Genomic DNA, 14,879 nt, shown 5'->3' with positions numbered 1-14,879 from the left:
GCCACTAGGGAAGCCTGGCCCAAGCAACAGTGGGTTGGTCTGTTAGCCCCCTTCCTAACCGGGGAAGCGCTGAATGCTGTCCGGGACCTGGGCCCTGACCAGGTTACTGACTATGATGCCCTGAAGTCTGAGATCCTCAGCAGATATGGACTCACAAAATTTGGTATGGCCCAGCGCTTTCACAGTTGGACCTTCCAACCAGACCAACCTCCTCGGGGCGCAGATGCATGAACTTGTCCGAATCGCAAGGGAAATGGCTGGATCCGCAGAGGAATACAGCAGCGGCGGTGGTGGAGGCCGTTGTGGTGGATCGTTACCTACGCGCCCTGCCTTATGAGGCAAAACGGTTCATCAGTCAACAGGCCTTGACCACGGCTGATCTGACCGTGGAAGCTGTGGAAAAGTACCAGGCCACAGCGGAGATGCTGAATGCTTCCCGAAAAGACCCCAGGAGTGCGGCCCCACCACAAATGGGAAGGACCCGTCCAAAGGACCCCAAGGTCTCGAACCCAGCCACGGCAGGACTTATCCCGGCTCCAGGGGGGAGCCAGAAACCAGGCGGGTCCAAGAAGAGTACACCAGGAGGGGGAAACTCGACAGTGTTACCGGTGTGGGGGAGATGGGACATATCTCCTGGCAGTGTGGGAAACCAGCCGATGAACCTATGCCCACTGCGGAGTCCTCCAGCTCAGCACCCACACACCGGGTTGCCTCGCTCTTGGGAGTCGTAGATGGCGGCCCAGATCGACCCCCCACCTGCCCGGTAACTGTGAATCACCATGATGTGGAGGCCTTACTGGATTCTGGTAGCCGGGCCACCCTGGTGCGTAAGGATTTGGTGGGCCCAACGTGTCTGACCCCGGGGAAAGTCCTCCCAGTTTCCTGTGTCCATGGGGACACCAGAGAATACCCCATTACTGAACTTACAATGACCAGCACACGGGGAACCATACACACGACGGCGGGGGTGGTTGATTCCCTCCCCGTCCCTGTCCTAATTGGACGAGACTGCCCAGCCTTTTACCCACTCTGGAGAGAGTCTCAGGAGAGGATAACCCGAGTACCTCGGAAACGGAGAGGCAAGACTCATCCTGGGAAGGCTCCGGTGCAATCCTCCGAATTACTCACTCCCGCCCGGGCTCTGATAGGGATGGCAGGTGCCCAGACCGACACAGAGACGGAGCTACAGAATCTGGACAAAGAACTGTCTGGTCTGAAGGGGACCGCTGAGAGGTATCGTTTGTTAAAGCAACAGTTAGACATGAAGACAGAAGAGTTAGATATCCTCCAGGCTAAACTCCAACAGAGCTCCTTCCATAAGCAACAGGAGGAGCTGGAGAGGCTGCGCAGGACCATCGAGGAGTGTGAGGAGACCCTGCGCAGTAGTAAGGAGGTCCAGAAGAAGGCAGAGGAGAAGTACAAGGTGTTGGAGAACAAGATGAAGAATGCGGAGGCAGAGAGAGAGAAGGAACTGAAAGCTGCTCAACAGAAGCTAAACTCTGCTAAAACCAAGGCTGATGCGTTCAGTAAGAAACTCAAGGAGAGACAACAGGAGGCTGAGTCCCTGGTCCTAGAGGTGGAGGAGTTGAAGAGAGAGCAGGCTGGCAAGCACCACGGCAATGCGGACGCCCTCTCCCGGCGTGATGCCTTCTTCGCTGCCTTTACCCCGACGAGGACGTCGGTCCCGAGGAGGGGGATGTGTGATGTCACGAGAGGCTGTGTCCTGGAGGGACGTTACATCCCCTGAGATGGCTGCAAACCCAGACAGCTATGGCTCCATCTGCTGGTATGGTCGGGAACTCCAACCCTCTATGGCCAATCTTCCCACGCAGCTGAAACCAATCAGGAGCTGATGAGCTGAAGGTTTGTTGAAGGGAAGAGACACGGTCTCGAGGGTGGGCTCTCTGGAGGACAAGAGTGCTGCACGTCCACTTCCATGAGGAATATAAGGATTTGGAGATACTTACCTTTGGGAAATACTCACCTTGGGATATATGCACCTGTGGAAATACGTGTGGGACATTTGGAAGGACGTTTTGCTGGGTTGGCCACTAGCTGCAACGTGGGATACAGTAAGACTGGGGAAAAGTTATTTGAGCGAGGGAGAGTTATGATTTTGGATGTGGAAGAGACATCCCTGAACTGTTAACCCTTAAGAGCCACCAGAGAACAGAATTGTGTTATACTTTCGTTAGTTTTCCCAAGACCTTTAATAAAATCCTTGTTTTGGTTGAACCTGGTCTCCTTGCACTACTTGAGCAATCCCGCTGAAAGCTGTGTAGCCTCTCGTGACATCACAGTATATACAGTGGGGGAAAAAAGTATTTAGTCAGCCACTAATTGTGCATGTTCTCCCACTTAAAAAGATGAGAGAGGCCTGTAATTTTCATCATAGGTACACGTCAACTATGACAGACAAAATGAGAAAAAAAAATCCAGAAAATCACATTGTAGGATTTTAAATAAATGTATTTGCAAATTATGGTGGAAAATAAGTATTTGGTCAATAATAAAAGTTTCTCAATACTTTGTTATACAGTGGGGGAAAAAAGTATTTAGTCAGCCACCAATTGTGCAAGTTCTCCCACTTAAAAAGATGAGAGAGGCCTGTAATTTTCATCATAGGTACACGTCAACTATGACAGACAAATTGAGAAAAGAAAATCCAGAAAATCCCATTGTAGGATTTTTAATGAATTTATTTGCAAATTATGGTGGAAAATAAGTATTTGGTCACCTACAAACAAGCACGATTTCTGGATCTCACAGACCTGTAACTTCTTCTTTAAGAGGCTCCTCTGTCCTCCACTCGTTACCTGTATTAATGGCACCTGTTTGAACTTGTTATCAGTATAAAAGACACCTGTCCACAACCTCAAACAGTCACACTCCAAACTCCACTATGGCCAAGACCAAAGAGCTGTCAAAGGACACCAGAAACAAAATTGTAGACCTGCACCAGGCTGGGAAGACTGAATCTGCAATAGGTAAACAGCTTGGTTTGAAGAAATCAACTGTGGGAGCAATTATTAGGAAATGGAAGACATACAAGACCACTGATAATCTCCCTCGATCTGGGGCTCCACGCAAGATCTCACCCCGTGGGGTCAAAATTATCACAAGAACGGTGAGCAAAAATCCCAGAACCACACGGGGGGACCTAGTGAATGACCTGCAGAGAGCTGGGACCAAAGTAACAAAGCCTACCATCAGTAACACACTAGGCCGCCAGGGACTCAAATCCTGCAGTGCTAGACGTGTCCCGCTGCTTAAGCCAGTACATGTCCAGGCCCGTCTGAAGTTTGCTAGAGTGCATTTGGATGATCCAGAAGAGGATTGGGAGAATGTCATATGGTCAGATGAAACCTAAATATAACTTTTTGGTAAAAACTCAACTCGTCGTGTTTGGAGGACAAAGAATGCTGAGTTGCATCCAAAGAACACCATACCTTCTGTGAAGCATGGGGGTGGAAACATCATACTTTGGGGCTGTTTTTCTGCAATGGGACCAGGACGACTGATCCGTGTAAAGGAAAGAATGTGTGGGGCAATGTATCGTGAGATTTTGAGTGAAAACCTCCTTCCATCAGCAAGGGCATTGAAGATGAAACGTGGCTGGGTCTTTCAGCATGACAATTATCCCAAACACACCGCCCGGGCAACGAAGGAGTGGCTTCGTAAGAAGCATTTCAAGGTCCTGGAGTGGCCTAGCCAGTCTCCAGATCTCAACCCCATAGAAAATCTTTGGAGGGAGTTGAAAGTCCATGTTGCCCAGCGACAGCCCCAAAACATCACTGCTCTAGAGGAGATCTGCATGGAGGAATGGGCCAAAATACCAGCAACAGTGTGTGAAAACCTTGTGAAGACTTACAGAAAACGTTTGACCTGTGTCATTGCCAACAAAGGGTATATAACAAAGTATTGAGAAACTTTTGTTATTGACCAAATACTTATTTTCCACCATAATTTGCAAATAAATTCATTACAAATCCTACAATATGATTTCCTGGATTTTATTTTCTCATTTTGTCTGTCACAGTTGACGTGTACCTATGATGAAAATTACAGGCCTCTCTCATCTTTTTAAGTGGGAGAACTTGCACAATTGGTGGCTGACTAAATACTTTTTTCCCCCACTGTATACCCTTTGTTGGCAATGACACAGGTCAAACGTTTTCTGTAAGTCTTCACAAGGTTTTCACACACTGTTGCTGGTATTTTGGCCCATTCCTCCATGCAGATCTCCTCTAGAGCAGTGATGTTTTGGGGCTGTCGCTGGGCAACACGGACTTTCAACTCCCTCCAAAGATTTTCTATGGGGTTGAGATCTGGAGACTGGCTAGGCCACTCCAGGACCTTGAAATGCTTCTTACGAAGCCACTCCTTCGTTGCCCGGGCGGTGTGTTTGGGATCATTGTCATGCTGAAAGACCCAGCCACGTTTCATCTTCAATGCCCTTGCTGATGGAAGGAGGTTTTCACTCAAAATCTCACAATACATGGCCCCATTCATTCTTTCCTTTACACGGATCAGTCGTCCTGGTCCCTTTGCAGAAAAACAGACCCAAAGCATGATGTTTCCACCCCCATGCTTCACAGTAGGTATGGTGTTCTTTGGATGCAACTCAGCATGCTTTGTCCTCCAAACACGACAAGTTGAGTTTTTACCAAAAAGTTCTATTTTGGTTTCATCTGACCATATGACATTCTCCCAATCCTCTTCTGGATCATCCAAATGCACTCTAGCAAACTTCAGACGGGCCTGGACATGTACTGGCTTAAGCAGGGGGACACGTCTGGCACTGCAGGATTTGAGTCCCTGGGGGCGTAGTGTGTTACTGATGGTAGGCTTTGTTACTTTGGTCCCAGCTCTCTGCAGGTCATTCACTAGGTCCCCCCGTGTGGTTCTGGGATTTTTGCTCACCGTTCTTGTGATAATTTTGACCCCACGGGGTGAGATCTTGCGTGGAGCCCCAGATCGAGGGAGATTATCAGTGGTCTTGTATGTCTTCCATTTCCTAATAATTGCTCCCACAGTTGATTTCTTCAAACCAAGCTGGTTACCTATTGCAGATTCAGTCTTCCCAGCCTGGTGCAGGTCTACAATTTTGTTTCTGGTGTCCTTTGACAGCTCTTTGGTCTTGGCCATAGTGGAGTTTGGAGTGTGACTGTTTGAGGTTGTGGACAGGTGTATTTTATACTGATAACAAGTGGAGGACAGAGGAGCCTCTTAAAGAAGAAGTTACAGGTCTGTGAGAGCCAGACATCTTGCTTGTTTGTAGGTGACCAAATACTTATTTTCCACCATAATTTGCAAATAAATTCATTAAAAATCCTACAATGTGATTTTTTCTGGAATTCTTTTTCCTCAATTTGTCTGTCATAGTTGACGTGTACCTATGATGAAAATTACAGGCCTCTCTCATCTTTTTAAGTGGGAGAACTTGCACAATTGGTGGCTGACTAAATACTTTTTTTCCCCACTGTATATAGAGAGAGAGGAAGGAGGGGTAGAGAAATAAGTTGGTTAGTTATAGAGGGAGAGAGAGGGAGGAGGGGTAGAGAAAGAAGTTGGTTAGGTATAGAGAGGGAGGTGGGTTAGAGAAATAAGTTGGTTAGGTATAGAGAGGGAGGAGGGGTAGAGAAAGAAGTTGGTTAGGTATAGAGGGAGAGAGAGGGAGGAGGGGTAGAGAAAGAAGTTGGTTAGGTATAGAGAGGGAGGAGGGGTAGATAAATAAGTTGGTTAGGTATAGAGAGAGGGAGGAGGGGTAGATAAATAAGTTGGTTAGCTATAGAGAGAGGGAGGAGGGGTAGAGAAATAATTTGGTTAGGTATAGAGAGGGAGGAGGGGTAGAGAAATAATTTGGTTAGGTATAGATAGGGAGGATGGGTAGAGAAATAATTTGGTTAGGTATAGAGAGGGAGGAGGGGTAGATAAATAATTTGGTTAGGTATAGAGAGGGAGGAGGGGTAGAGAAATAATTTGGTTAGGTATAGAGAGGGAGGAGGGGTAGATAAATAAGTTGGTTAGGTATAGAGAGAGGGAGGAGGGGTAGATAAATAAGTTGGTTAGGTATAGAGAGAGGGAGGAGGGGTAGAGAAAGAAGTTGGTTAGGTATAGAGAGGGAGGAGGGGTAGATAAATAGTTTGGTTAGGTATAGAGAGGGAGGAGGGGTAGATAAATAAGTTGGTTAGGTATAGAGAGAGGGAGGAGGGGTAGATAAATAAGTTGGTTAGGTATAGAGAGAGGGAGGAGGGGTAGAGAAATAAGTTGGTTAGGTATAGAGAGAGGGAGAGGAGATGCGTTGAGTAAAGAATGAGATTGTGTAGTGTCAATATTCAGAACGAATGTCTCTTACAAATGCTCTTATACAGTGCATTCGGAAAGTATTCAGACGCCTTTACTTTTTCCACCTTTTGTTACGTTACAGCCTTATTCTAAAATGGATTAAATATTTTTTTTCCCTCAGCAATATACACACAATACCCCATAATGACGAAGCAAAAACAGGTTAAGAAATGTTTGCTAATTTATTAAAAATAAAACACTGAAATATCACATTTACATAAGTATTCAGACCCTTTACTCAGTACTTTGTTGAAGCATCTTTGGCAGTGATTACAGCCTCAAGTCTTCTTGGGTATGACGCTACAAGCTGTATTTGGGGAGTTTCTCCCATTCTTCTCTGCAGATCCTCTCAAGCTCTGTCAGGTTGGATGGGGAGCGTCGCTGCAGAGCTATTTTCAGGTCTCTCCGGAGATGTTCGATCAGGTTCAAGTCCGGGCTCTGGCTGGGCCACTCAAGGACATTCAGAGACTTGTCCCGAAGCCACTCCTGCGTTGTCTTGGCTGTGTGCTTAGGGTCGTTGTCCTGTTGGAAGGTGAACCTTCGCCCCATTCTGAGGTCCTGATCGCTCTGGAACAGGTTTTCATCAATGATCTCTCTGTACTTTGCTCCGTTCATCTTTCCCTTGATTCTGACTAGTAGTACCAGTTCCTGCTGCTGAAAAACATCCCCACAGCATGATGCTGCCACCACCATGCTTCACCGTAGGGATGGTTCCAGGTTTCCTCCAGACGTGATGCTTGGCGTTCAGGCCAAAGAGTTCAGTCCTGGTTTCATCAGACCAGAGAATCTTGTTTCTCATGGTCTGAGAGTCTTTAAGGTGCATTTTGGCAAACACCAAGCGGGCTGTCATGTGCCTTGTACTGAGGAGTGGCTTCCGCCTGGCCACTCTACCATAATGCCTGATTGGTGGAGTGCTGCAGAGATGGTTGTCCTTCTGGAAGGTTCTCCCATCTCCACAGACAAACTTTGGAGCTCTGTCAGAGTGACCATCGGGTTCTTGGTCACCTCCCTGAACAAGACCCTTCTCCCCTGATTGCTCAATTTAGCTGGGCGGACAGCTCTAGGAAGAGTCTTGGTGGTTCCAAACGTCTTCCATTTAAGAATGATGGAGGCCACTGTGTTCTTGGGGACCATCAATGCTGCAGAAAGTTGTTGGTACCCTTCCCCAGATATGTGCCTCGACACAATCCTGTCTCTGAGCTCTACGGACAATTCCTTCGACCTCATGGCTTGGTTTTTGCTCTGATTTGCACTGTCAACTGTGGGACCTTATATAGACAGGTGTGTGCCTTTCCAAATCTTGTCCAATCAGTTGAATTTACCACAGGTGGACTCCAATGAAGTTGTAGAAACATCTAAAGGATGATCAATGGAAACAGGAGGCACCTGAGCTCAATTGAGTCTCATAGCAAAGGGTCTGAATACTTATATAAATAAGGTATCTGTTTTTTTATTTGAAATAAATGTGCTATCATTTCTAAAAACATATTTTGGCTTTGTCATTATGGGGTATTGTGTGTAGATTGATGAGGAAATGTTTTTATTTAATCCATTTTAGAATAAGGCTGTAAAGTAACAAAATGTGGAAAAGGGGAAGGGGTTTGAATATTTTCCGAATGCACTGTATAAATAAATATAAAAGGGGGAAAAAGGATGGTATGTTAAGACGGTTGGGTAGCCCTGCACTGGTAGTTGGCTGAAAGATGATTATAAAGATGCAAAACTGTGAAAGACTCCCACTGCGGCACAGGTTCCCATTGCCAATTGATGGTTCTATTTATTGTAGCATTCTCCTTCAGTGACTGATCAAGTCCGTTTTTTCTATCGTTACAAAATGTAAACATATGGTAGTCCGATCCGTCCTGAAATTCAAGTGCACAGAATATATTTTTACCTAAGGTTAAACATTTTAGCCCCAACTCGTCACTTTCCTTACCAAGTTACAGCCTTACTAGTATCTCTTATGGTCATGGACACTGAAGCATGACATTACCATGAAAGGTATGGCCTGTAGCTAGCAAGCAGATAAGAAGTCAAGTGTCCTGATATTTGTAACTATATTCTTTATGTCCTATTAGGTTTGCAAAATTCCATTAACCTTCCCAAAATTCCTAGGTTTTTCAGAAATCCTGGTTGGAAAATTATGGATTTCCTACTTTTACCCTCCAGAAAACCTAGGAATGTTGTGAAAGTTACCGTAATTTTGCAACCGTATGGTGTATGTATGTATGTATGCTGCGGTCAGACATTCAGAATTTTGGGCCTTATTTGAATTAGTGTCTTCCTTTGACCCAGAAGAGCTTGACAACAGGAGGTTGGTGGCACCTTAATTGGGTAGGACGGGTTTGTGGTAATGGCCGGAGTAGAATCGGTGGAATGGAATCAAATACAAACACATGGTTTGAAAAAAAAAAACACATGGTTTGATGCCATTCCATTGCTCTGTTCCAGCCATTATTATGAGCCATCCTCCCCTCAGCAGCCTCCACTGAGCCTGATTGAAGTAGCCTGGTTAAACAAGACTGAACTCAGCATTCACCGTTGTTTCACTTCATGAGTGCAGTGTTAGCCTGGTTAACCCAGATTTATGACAGAAGGGCCAGGTTACAGGTGGTACTAACTACTCACACTGGGATTGAAGTTTGAACTGCAGATTGAACTGGGCCATGTTCATTAGTGCACACCGTGGGAAAATGTTTTTCAACAGAAAACAAAAATAAGCATTTATTATTGGACAAGGCCGGATGGTACCTTCTGATTTCACTCCTTTTCTGACACTTTTCTTCCATTTTGTGCCTACTGAACATAAACCAGGTAACAGTGCCTGTTGTATGGGCATCTGCATGTGATGGCAGCCATGTGGCGCCCCCTAGGGGACGACTGCAATGTACTGTCAAATACGCGCATTGCCTGTCATGCTTGTTTCCTCACATCTCATGTCTTATTACGTTTACGTTTTTGTTTATTTAAATGTATATTTCCTGCTGTAGCAACCAAACTGTTCTACTGATGTATTGTATTGACAATGCACAGCACAGGAGGTTGATGGCACCTTAATTGGGCAGGACGGGCTCGTGGTAATGGCTGGAGCGGAATTGGTGGAATGGTATCAGATACATCAAACACATGGTTTCCATGTGTTTGATGCCATTCCATTTAGTCCATTCCAACCATTATTATGAGCCGTCCTCCCCTCAACAGCCTCCACTGATGTACAGTACAAATTGTATGTCATGTATTAAAGAATGAAATATATAAAGAATTGTACTATTCCATTATCAAGGTCTCTTGTACTTTTCTTGTCTCATAAGCTGCATTATGATTTTCTACGGTTCTCCCAAAGTGTGCTAGTAGCGTGCACTTGCACACATTCTCACATGGATTTAGCAATCGTGGAAACTCACTCCAGACAATTCTTACACCAATCACATGCTTTTAAATCCATGACCGGGAGTGTGTAAGTGCTGACTTCTTGAGAGGGCGGAGAATTGGGAGGCAGACTTGGTTGATTTATTTTAAAGGAATGCCGATCATTAAAATTGTTCCGCAAAATCCTTCCAATGTCCACCAGAGGGCGAATGTTCAGAGAGAAGAAACCATTTATCATAAATCAGCTCAGAGGGTGTGAAATGTTCTGAATGTTGCAAATAGAAAAAGAACAGAGCTGACAATTTCCTCTTCTGACAGACAATCATATCTGTTCAGCACGGAGGTTGATGTATCTGTTCTACGTGATACATTAGTCTGAAAGTTCTGTTGTTACACCCCCCCGAAAAGGTACTAGGTATCAGCTAATGATTAAGCTAATCAAGGCCCCCCACCACCCTCCTCCTGAAAAGGTACTAGGTATCAGCTAATGATTAAGCTAAGTAAGGCCCCCCACCACCCTCCTCCTGAAAAGGGACTAGGTAAAATGTAAATGTAAATGTATCAGCTAATGATTTCGCTAATCAAGTCCCCCCACCACCCTCCTCCTGAAAAGGTACTAGGTATCAGCTAATGATTTAGCTAATCAAGTCCCCCCACCACCCTCCTCCTGAAAAGGTACTAGGTATCAGCTAATGATTAAGCTAAGTAAGGCCCCCCACCACCCTCCTCCTGAAAAGGGACTAGGTATCAGCTAATGATTCAGCAAATCAAGTCCCCCCACCACCCTCCTCCTGAAAAGGTACTAGGTATCAGCTAATGATTAAGCTAATTAAGGCCCCCCACCACCCTCCTCCTGAAAAGGTACTAGGTAAAATGTAAATGTAAATGTATCAGCTAATGATTTCGCTAATCAAGTCCCCCCCACCACCCTCCTCCTGAAAAGGTACTAGGTATCAGCTAATGATCAGCTGTAGTGCCTTGCGATCAGAGGCCAAGCAGTTGCCATACCAGGCGGTGATGCAACCAGTCAGGATGCTCTCGATGGTGCAGCTGTAGAATTTTTTGAGGATCTGAGGACCCATGCCAAATCTTTTTAGTCTCCTGAGGGGGAATAGGCTTTGTCGTGCCCTCTTCACGACTGTCTTGGTGTGTTTGGACCATGATTAAGCTAATCAAGGCCCCCCACCACCCTCCTCCTGATAAATTACTAGGTATCAGCTAATGATTCAGCTAATCAAGTCCCCCCACCACCCTCCTCCTGAAAAGGTACTAGGTATCAGCTATTGATTAAGCTAATCAAGGCCCTCCACCACCCTCCTCCTGAAAAGGTACTAGGTATCAGCTAATGATTCAGCTAATCAAGTCCCCCCACCACCCTCCTCCTGAAAAGGTACTAGGTATCAGCTAATGATTCAGCTAATCAAGTCCCCACCACCCTCCTCCTGAAAAGTTACTAGGTATCGGCTAATGATTCAGCTAATCAAGTCCCCACCACCCTCCTCCTGAAAAGGTACTAGGTATCAGCTAATGATTCATCTAATCAAGGCCCCCCACCACACTCCTCCTGAAAAGGTACTAGGTATCAGCTAATGATTAAGCTAATCAAGGCCCCACCACCCTCCTTCTGAAAAAGTACTAGGTATCAGCAATGATTCAGCTAATCAAGTCCCCACCACCCACCTCCTGAAAAGGTATTAGGTATCAGCTAATGATTCAGCTAATCAAGTCCCCCCACCACCCTCCTCCTGAAAAGGTACTAGGTATCAGCTAATGATTAAGCTAATCAAGGCCCCCCACCACCCTCCTCCTGAAAAGGTACTAGGTATCAGCTAATGATTAAGCTAATCAAGGCCCCCCACCACCCTCCTCCTGATAAATTACTAGATATCAGCTAATGATTCAGCAAATCAAGTCCCCCCACCACCCTCCTCCTGAAAAGGAACTAGGTATCAGCTAATGATTCAGCAAATCAAGTCCCCCCACCACCCTCCTCCTGAAAAGGAACTAGGTATCAGCTAATGATTAAGCTAATCAAGGCCCCCCAACCACCCTCCTCCTGAAAAGTTACTAGGTATCGGCGAATGATTCAGCTAATCAAGTCCCCACCACCCTCCTCCTGAAAAGCTACTAGGTATCAGCTAATTATTCATCTAATCAAGGCCCCCCACCACACTCCTTCTGAAAAGGTACTAGGTATCAGCTAATGATTAAGCTAATCAAGGCCCCCCACCACCCTCCTCCTGAAAAGGTACTAGGTATCAGCTAATGATTCATCTAATCAAGGCCCCCCACCACCCTCCTCCTGAAAAGGTACTAGGTATCAGCTAATGATTAAGTTAATCAAGGCCCCCCACCACCCTCCTCCTGAAAAAGTACTAGGTATCAGCTAATACTTAAGCTAATCAAGTCTCCCCACCTCCTCCTGAAAAGGTACTAGGTATCAGCTAATGATTAAGCTAATCAAAGCCCCCCACCACCCTCCTCCTAAAAAGGTACTAGGTATCAGCTAATGATTAAGCTAATCAAGCCCCCACCACCCTCCTCCTGAAAAGGTACTAGGTATCAGCTAATGATTCAGCTAATCAAGTCCACCCACCACCCTCCTCTTGAAAAGGTACTAGGTATCAGCTAATGATTAAGCTAATCAAGGCCCCCCACCACCCTCCTCCTGAAAAGGTACTAGGTATCAGCTAATGATTCAGCTAATCAAGCCCCCCACCACCCTCCTCCTGAAAAGGTACTAGGTATCAGCTAATGATTCGTCTAATCAAGGCCCCCACCACCCTCCTCCTGAAAAGGTACTAGGTATCAGCTAATGATTAAGCTAATCAAGGCCCCCCCACCACCCTCCTCCTGATAAATTACTAGGTATCAGCTAATGATTCAGCTAATCAAGTCCCCCACCACCCTCCTCCTGAAAAGGTACTAGGTATCAGCTATTGATTAAGCTAATCAAGGCCCTCCACCACCCTCCTCCTGAAAAGGTACTAGGTATCAGCTAATGATTAAGCTAATCAAGGCCCCCCACCACCCTCCTCCTGAAAAGGTACTAGGTATCAGCTAATGATTCAGCTAATCAAGCCCCCACCACCCTCCTCCTGAAAAGGTACTAGGTATCAGCTAATGATTCAGCTAATCAAGGCCCCCCCACCACCCTCCTCCTGAAAAGTTACTAGGTATCGGCTAATGATTCAGCTAATCAAGTCCCCACCACCCTCCTCCTGAAAAGCTACTAGGTATCGGCTAATGATTCAGCTAATCAAGTCCCCACCACCCTCCTCCTGAAAAGTTACTAGGTATCGGCTAATGATTCAGCTAATCAAGTCCCCACCACCCTCCTCCTGAAAAGTTACTAGGTATCAGCTAATGATTAAGCTAATCAAGGCCCCACCACCCTCCTTCTGAAAAAGTACTAGGTATCAGCTAATGATTCAGCTAATCAAGTCCCCACCACCCACCTCCTGAATAGGTATTAGGTATCAGCTAATGATTCAGCTAATCAAGTCCCCCCACCACCCTCCTCCTGAAAAGGTACTAGGTATCAGCTAATGATTAAGCTAATCAAGGCCCCCCACCACCCTCCTCCTGAAAAGGTACTAGGTATCAGCTAATGATTCAGCTAATCAAGCCCCCCCACCACCACCCTCCTCCTGAAAAGGTACTAGGTATCAGCTAATGATTCAGCTAATCAAGCCCCCACCACCCTCCTCCTGAAAAGGTAGTAGTTATCAGCTAATGATTCATCTAATCAAGTCCCCCACCACCCTCCTCCTGAAAAGGTACTAGGTATCAGCTAATGATTAAGCTAATCAAGGCCCCCCACCACCCTCCTCCTGATAAATTACTAGGTATCAGCTAATGATTCAGCAAATCAAGTCCCCCCACCACCCTCCTCCTGAAAAGGAACTAGGTATCAGCTAATGATTCAGCAAATCAAGTCCCCCCACCACCCTCCTCCTGAAAAGGAACTAGGTATCAGCTAATGATTAAGCTAATCAAGGCCCCCCACCACCCTCCTCCTGAAAAGTTACTAGGTATCGGCGAATGATTCAGCTAATCAAGTCCCCACCACCCTCCTCCTGAAAAGCTACTAGGTATCAGCTAATTATTCATCTAATCAAGGCCCCCACCACACTCCTTCTGAAAAGGTACTAGGTATCAGCTAATGATTAAGCTAATCAAGGCCCCACCACCCTCCTTCTGAAAAAAGTACTAGGTATCAGCTAATGATTCAGCTAATCAAGTCCCCACCACCCTCCTCCTGAAAAGGTATTAGGTATCAGCTAATGATTAAGCTAATCAAGGCCCCCCACCACCCTCCTCCTGAAAAGGTACTAGGTATCAGCTAATGATTCATCTAATCAAGGCCCCCCCACCACCCTCCTCCTGAAAAGGTACTAGGTATCAGCTAATGATTAAGTTAATCAAGGTCCCCCACCACCCTCCTCCTGAAAAAGTACTAGGTATCAGCTAATACTTAAGCTAATCAAGTCTCCCCACCTCCTCCTGAAAAGGTACTAGGTATCAGCAATGATTAAGCTAATCAAAGCCCCCCACCACCCTCCTCCTAAAAAGGTACTAGGTATCAGCTAATGATTAAGCTAATCAAGTCCCCACCACCCTCCTCCTGAAAAGATACTAGGTATCAGCTAATGATTAATCTAATCAAGGCCCCCCACCACCCTCCTCCTGAAAAGGTACTAGGTATCGGCTAATGATTCAGCTAATCAAGCCCTCCCACCACCACCCTCCTCCTGAAAAGGTACTAGGTATCAGCTAATGATTCAGCTAATCAAGTCCCCCCACCACCCTCCTCTTGAAAATGTACTAGGTATCAGCTAATGATTAAGCTAATCAAGGCCCCCCACCACCCTCCTCCTGAAAAGGTACTAGGTATCAGCTATTGATTCAGCTAATCAAGCCCCCACCACCCTCCTCCTGAAAAGGTACTATGTATCAGCTAATGATTCGTCTAATCAAGGCCCCCCACCACCCTCCTCCTGAAAAGGTACTAGGTATCAGCTAATGATTAAGCTAATCAAGGCCCCCCACCACCCTCCTCCTGATAAATTACTAGGTATCAGCTAATGATTCAGCTAATCAAGTCCCCCCACCACCCTCCTCCTGAAAAGGTACTAGGTATCAGCTAATGATTCAGCAAA

The sequence above is a fragment of the Coregonus clupeaformis genome, chromosome 31 (assembly GCF_020615455.1).
Source record: "Coregonus clupeaformis isolate EN_2021a chromosome 31, ASM2061545v1, whole genome shotgun sequence".
NCBI classification, from domain to species: Eukaryota; Metazoa; Chordata; class Actinopteri; order Salmoniformes; family Salmonidae; genus Coregonus; species Coregonus clupeaformis.
Note: the sequence above shows the minus strand (reverse complement) of the source record.